Source organism: Montipora capricornis, chromosome 12, assembly GCF_036669925.1.
Source record: "Montipora capricornis isolate CH-2021 chromosome 12, ASM3666992v2, whole genome shotgun sequence".
NCBI lineage: Eukaryota > Metazoa > Cnidaria > Anthozoa > Scleractinia > Acroporidae > Montipora > Montipora capricornis.
The window spans coordinates 38,182,438-38,189,937 of record NC_090894.1 but is presented as its reverse complement, the minus strand read 5'-3'; the positions used below and the strand labels follow the sequence as shown (position 1 = coordinate 38,189,937).

At 39.2% G+C, this 7,500-nt stretch overlaps 1 pseudogene; it reads left to right on the top strand.

Annotated features, from left to right (window-relative positions):
• The first annotated feature begins 6,006 nt into the window (after positions 1–6,006).
• LOC138025792 (uncharacterized) overlaps positions 6,007–7,500 on the top strand; it is a 17,929-nt pseudogene continuing 16,435 nt past the window's right edge.

The window sequence follows — 7,500 nt, the reverse complement described above, 5'->3', positions numbered from 1 at the left end:
ATGTCATCGTCGGAGCTTATTTCAACCACACTGTGATCACTGGCCACAACTGCCGTGGTAATTTCCAGATTGCATTTCTAAATCCAAGAAAGGGAAGGGCTGTATAGGTAAAGTGTTGCAGTTCTGTATCATCTGGCTATAGAGTCATTTCGAGTGGTTTGTCCGCACAAAGTATCATAACACAGGGACAATTTGATTTTTGGTGTGTACGAAGTAGCCTCTGGACGAGGAGTGTTCATGCAAAAATATTAAGTCGCATAACAGGGTAAACAACAAATCATTGAACTGCAGTTTTGTGAGCGTCATTGTCCAATTCACATCGTTTACAAGCACAGCTAAACACATGAATAAATTTATCCTACATACCTTTATTGACTGGTCTTTTGGAGCTGCCTTTTCTTCAATTTTTTCAATATCTCATTAACAAGAAGATGTGTCATCGGAGATTTTTCTTCCTCCCCATAAACTCATTCCAGGGTTGCATTCTTCTGCAGATTCCCACCATTTCATCTCATTTTTTCCTCCCTTGATCTGAAATTAGATACAACAGAATGATCTTTTCAGCGACGGTGTGTATACCACTAATGCCGATCATGTGAACTCCACCTCGCCTCTTCCCACCTCCCCTGAGAATAAGCCTCAACCCACCCCTCACCCACCTCCCCCCCCCCCCGAAAAAAAACCAGAAACAAGAAGAATACGTGATTTGAATTAGCAGCTACAGTACCCTTAAAATTGTACCTTTGTTGTCGTTGTCCTTTTGGCTTTGAAGTTTCACTGGAGCACTTTTTAGTTTCTTGAGCGCTTTGTTCCCGTTTGATTGTAGGGGAAAAACTACAAGTACGTTGCTCAGAATTTCCCTTGAAGATTTCACTGACGTTGCATAGCTTGACGCCTGAAACAAATGTGAAAAGGTTGAATAACTCAGCACTACTGTGTGCTTCAGAAATCGTATATTACAGGTCAAATCTGAACATGTATCCTAGTTCTGAAATGAACCCAGGCACATCTGTTTACATTATATATAGCACATGAAAGTAACCAAATGTACCCTTTGCTTGAGCTTGAATGCAACGTAGTGATTACCACTGTGTCCAAAGTAAAGAGTGCCCACTGAGGGACCCAGCTGAGGCTCCACAACTTTAACGAAATTGTCATCCTGTAAGGTAAAGAGCAAACAAGACAACTTATTACCCTTTCATTTTCTGAAAACAATATAAACAAACAGTATGAAACATTAAATGACAACTCTTTACCCCATGCACTGTAATAATCATTATCTTGTAGTGCATCACATCTGCAAAGGTGCTAATTACTAAAGAATTAGCATAATTCTTTTGCAGGATCTTCAATGCTTCTGACCATACAGCAGGCACCTTTTTACCACCCATGTCAACTTCACACAAGAAAGGCACGCAGTCATTTTCTTTGTTGTATCAGGGTAAAAAATTAAAACAAAATGTCTTAAAACCTCGTGGGAGAGTCTTTTCAGGTCTTTTTCAAAACACTCAACCATTAATTTCTCCATTCATTCATTAAACGTCTCCCTTATATAGCCTTTTGGCGTGCACAGTAAGAAGAGCCAATACCCAAATCCTTGCTTTTCAAATGCTTTGTCATGAACATCATGACAATGTACATGCTGCAGCTATAAACGGAACCTCTCAACCGGGAGGCAAGGAAAATTAGGCTTAAGATTATAAAAATAGATAATCATAGAGGGAAAAAAGGAGCTGCAGTGTATAATGAAAAGAAGACTAGGACTGGGGCTCAATTAAGGAACAGACGTTAACAAGAAAAGAATGATGTATAAACTAATTACGCAAAAAATATTTGATTTCACTCCGTTTGTTTTCTCTTGACCAAATGTCGTTGATGTCATCATCTTTTCTCTGTCACGCAATCACTTACACATTGGTAAAATAACTTATGTCAAACTGATGGCTTTCCGGATAATCAATTATGAGAGTGTGCAAGATCTCAGACTTAAATCCCAATTGAAACGCTGCAGCCAGATAGAAACAGCTTCCACCACCGGGAGGATTAAAAGCAATTTCAAAACCTTCTTGTTCTATCCTCTGCTGAAGTTCAATTTCAATTTCCATCTTCTAACAAATCCTAAAAAGTAACATTTGCTGTTTGCAAAAAATATTTCTACATTTCGTAATATTAACCTTGTCTAAGTCTGTGCTGAAAATGTTAAAGAAATGCAACTACAACGTTAAAGAAATGCTTTGTATTCAAATCTCACTACCCTCACTTAAATTATTTCAGAAGTAAATGTCAGAAAAACACTTTCTATCTCTATATGGTCGCAATGGTAGCAAGTATCATAAATACTGTAGGAAACAGACAACTTTTAACGTTTTTCTTTTGTTGAAGACCTCAGGAGTTTCGATTTTAACAAGTTTCTCATTTCCTTCGATGTTGAAAGGTTATTTACCAATATTCCGTTAAATGTTACTATTGATATTGCCATTGATCTTATTCTCGAGCATGACCCTCAATTTCCAATCAAAAAATCCGACCTTAAGAAATTGTTCTCATTCGCTACAGCCGAGACTCATTTTCTTTTTAATGGCAAATTATATGATCAAGTTGATGGGGTAGCGATGGGCTCTCCACTAGCACCCATCCTAGCTAATCTTTTTCTTGGTTTCCTCTACTCTGGCGTTATGTTGACGACACCTTCTGTGTCTTTCACAACGAACAGGATGCTATGTCATTTTTTGATTACATCAATTCATGGCACCCTAACATCAAATTCACTTTTGTGGAGGAGAATGATGGTAAACTCTCCTTTCTTGACATACTTGATGACAACTCTTCGCATCATTGTGTTTTTTCAGTTTTTCATAAAAAAACTTACACTGGTCTCTTAACTAATTTCTTTAGTTTTACTCCATCATGCTATAAAATTGGCCTAATCGGAACTCTTATTGATCGAATCTATCAAATCAACAACACCTTCTCCGGCCTTCAAAACCATCTCAATAAACTTTCCGACACCTTGAAACATAATTCATTTCCCTCGTACATTATTGACAGAACTTTCAAGCAGTATCTTGACAGGTCTTTTTCTCAAAAAAGCCGGAACACTAATGATGACAATAATACACGTTATTTTAAACTCCCTTTTGTCGGCCATTATTCGAAAATAGCGAAACTTAAACTCCGACAACTTACTAAGCGCTTTTGCAAATCTGACCTAACTATCAAATTAGTTTTCACTTCATTCAAAATTAAAAACATGTTTAGTGTTAAAGATCGTACTCCTGTTGCTCTAAAATCCATGGTAGTTTACCAATTCGCAAACTCGCATATTTTTAAGCATTTCAACACCTCTCCTTTATGTAAAAACAAATACTCCCCTTCGTGCTTTAGTATTCTGGATTCTGCCAGCAACTCAATTGATTTAAAACTCAAAGAAGCTTTTTATATAAATAAGATCAAACCGGAACTTAACAAACAATTGCAGCATTACAACACTTTTCTCACGTTTTAGTTTACGCCTTGATGTTTGGTGTCACGCTGTAAATAGTACCCACTTTTGTATTACGTCATGTTGTAATAATTCTTTCATCTACCCATAGACTTTATAACTGTTCACACTTAGGAACTCATTAAACTGATGATGGCATAAGCATGCCGAAACATGTCTTTTAAAAAAGTTGTCTGTTTCCTACAGTACTTTCTATCTCTCCTGATAATTAATTCCGGCTGGAATGAAGAAATCCACCCCTTTGGTTCTGTGCAATGTGCCAAGGAATGAGGAAGTAGAGAAGTGGGATCTAATGTACAATTCTGTCTGAGAGAAACTGGGTTTGAAAACAATCAAAAATGGCGGATGGACTCGTGAATAAGTACAATAACGGTACGAGATATGTTATACATACTAATTTTTTTTTTGTCCGTTAGTTTTTTTTATTTTTCATTTTTCATGGCTCACATGACTTGCATGGCTTGCATTGTGACTCGCATGGCTCACTGGCTTTGCACATTAAGCCTGGTTTCCATATGATCGTCCGGATCGTCCGGATCGTCCCGGTCATCTCAAAAACTTTCGAGATGATCGGGCGACTGAGGCGATTGCTTGTTTCCATAAGATCATCTCGATCACTTCAAAGACTGAAGACGCGCGGTCGTCAGCAATGTTCCTGGGTCCGACAACAGAATTTTGGTGCGATATTCGCAAACAAAATGGCGGATGTCAATCGCAAAGCGAATGTCCTCGCTTGTTATCTTCTTATTCTTTCGATTTTGCGCCGTACTAGAGCTCAAAGAATCCCATGAAGACACAGATTTGGGGTTTGACAGATATATCAGAAGCGAGAAGAATTAGGAGCTTACCATACTCTGGTAATATTTGCTGTTGTATTCCCTTTCTCTTTTGAACTCCTTTTTGGCTGACCACCATTAGCAGCAGCAGAAGAAGACGGAGAATCAGTAGCTGGAGAAACAGACCTTTCAGATTGCAAGAGACTCTCATCCTCACTTGATCTTTCCTCATACTCAAGCGAGTCTTCGACATTGTTTGGGCTTTCTTCTTCTTCACCATGATCTTCATCATCTTCGCTTTCAACGCGACTCTGCATGTTTGTAAGAGTGGATGGTCGTTGGTTGATGTGGTTTGCCAGCCAATCCAAATTACTGAACTCTGCTGGAGAGGGGACAGCATCACGTCCAGAACCAGATGGAACAGACCTTTTTTTTCTCAAGTATTGCCCATACGTGGTTCGGAGATTATTGTATTTTTTTTTCGGCTTCAACCGCGTCCAAAGCGAATTTATCTCCTATTGCTTTCCAGATATTCATTCTAACAAACTTATTCTTATAGTCCTTACAAAATTTGTTGTAAATGGCAGGATATTTTTGCACTTCTTCCATAAAGAGTGCTGTGTTCAACTCCATGTTTTCTGCCGCCATTTTGAAATGGAGCACGTGAGCAAGGAGTTATGGGATAGCCTTCGATCGTCCCGATCATCTCAGTCGTCTGAGAGTGTTTCCATATGATCGCTTCAAAATTTACAAGATCGTCCCAATCGTCCGGATAGAACACACTCTATCCAAGCAATTGAGGTCGTCTCAGTCGTCCGGGTCGTTTGCGACCGTCTAGGTAGTGTTTCCATTTGATCGTCCCGATCGTCTGAACATTTTTTGAGACGACTGGGACGATCCGGACGATCATATGGAAACCAGGCTTTAGTACAACTCTTCTGGGAGCCCTTTGAATCAGCGCAGTGTCAAACTGCTCTGAGTTGAAGAGCACGTAGATGCGGAGACTTTTAACCTCTGTCCTCCATTATCCTGATTTTCTGGTGTTTTGGTTAAGGGTCTTGCAGTCGAACAAGTTTCTTCAGCGCGTCGTTCATGCTGCTCTGATCTAGTCCCGCAGGAACCAGACAGTGTTCGAGATTCTCTCAGGTGATTAGACGCCGACTTCGCTGTCTTACGATGTTTACTAGGCTTATTGGGAGGTACTCGTGCCATATTTACTTAAAGAACGGGAAAAGAGAAGAAGATCGAGCGAATACAAGAGAGCAAAATACTGAACTCTACGCTGTAGCTAGGTCAAGAGAAAGAATGAATGTCGGATCGACGTAAATTCAAATACACCACCGATGAAACCCTACCTTGTCAACTGTTCAAGCTTGAGCCAATAAATGAGCCAACAATGCGACGTTAATTTTGCCATGGCCTTCCATTGGTGCTCCTTGCCAGGTTATTGATTGATTGGCGATTGATTCTTTTTGCCCAGTTTGCTAGACATTGCTGCTAAACACTTGAATCGGAGGCTCAATATCAACTGATCCAATATGGCTCCCAAAGAAGCGGCGTTTTTGCCCACATTGCAAAGAGAATGTGTCAGTTAGGACAAATAGAGAGCACTTCAATCTTTATTTCAGTAAAGAAAAAGATGAGTAGCAGAAAACTGAATCTTCAGACGAGGAAGAGGGCTCAGTACAAGCCAAAGCACGCTGTGATTTGTTTGATGAAAGTCCAGAAATGGCAGTGGACGAGCATGAAGAATGTGACAAAAATTTATACAGTGAAACAGACAGACATATGCGATTGGCGCCGTGTAAGTATGTTAGAACATCCATGCCCTGTCTTGATGTGTCTTTCCCTGCCGACAGAGTCTACTTTCCGCTTTATATTATTAATTGGCGAGAGAAAGTAGACTCTGCACAAGGTTTCAGCACTGTTTGATCTGCCTGCCGTCTGAGGAGGAAAAAACCAGTGTTTCTTGGAACGTAAGTCGTCAGTGGTGATAGTATGCAAGTTATTCCACATTGCCTGGGTTTAGGAAAGAAGGGGACCTAAAATAATGGCCTGTGAATAATAATAATAATAATAATAATAATAATAATAATAATAATAATAATAATGATGTAGATGGCCCCTTACAGATGGCTAAATAAGTAAGGCCCTGCCGGAGGTTTGTGGGGAGGAAATTCTGCGTCACTTCTCTAATTTTAAAAGTTTCGTATCGGTGGTTTGTCGACGTTTCACTTTCTGTCGGAAATTAGAAAGGATGTCACTTGTTGCGGTTTCAATTCATGTGCAGGTGTTGGTACTTTTTGGGGCCATGTCACTTGTCGGAATTTACCCAAGCAGAGCCTCAGTAAGCAGTACGTAGTGGCAACCAGTAATTTTTTGTGGTTTCACCTTACTTTACCTTTATTTATTTTAAATGTGTTTGTCTCTTTGAAGGGTTATCAAACAAGCCTTCATTTTGAGCCAGGAAAGTGGCTTTAAATTTTGGATAAATCATTCAGTCCTCACTTAATTTGAATAGCAATGGCTGCAATTAAAAGAACTTCATAACCATCACCTCAATTATGATGAAATGAACAAGGAACTACATGTAGATGTATGCTTATATTGACATTCACATAATTCATATCCTAACATAATTAGCTGCTGAAATTAATTGATATTTTATTGGTCAATTTTACTTATCAGATACCAGTCATGTTTTCATCAAGAATCGTGAAGAAGAGGATTATCTTTTATTAAAAGATAGTGATTCAGACTCTGATGATCTTAGGTACCATGAAAGGATGCGACCAGATGTTCTGATGGAATTCTGGGATGTCGCAGATGAGGATGTTAATGAAGACTTCCCTCAAGGTCTCAGTAAAGTACCTTCAGTGGATGTTTCTGAATTGTCAAGGATTTATGGAAATCCAAAAGTCATTGTCCGTTGGATACTTATTTTCCTATGTGTTTGTTCGTCATTCTGCTTACTATCTGACAATGCGTTTGAATTACTACTTGCATTTCTATGGGCAGTATTTGATTCCTTAGGAACCATTTTTCCTTTAGTGAAAAGCTTTGCAATGTTGTTTCCAAGGGCAGTCCACCTGCTTCGTAAACAGCTTGGGCTTGATCAAGATAAGATCATAAAGTATGTTGTGTGCCCCAAGTGTAACAGTTTATATAACTTTGATGAAGGTTATGAAACACTTCACAGAAGAGTTTCCAAGAACTGCACAT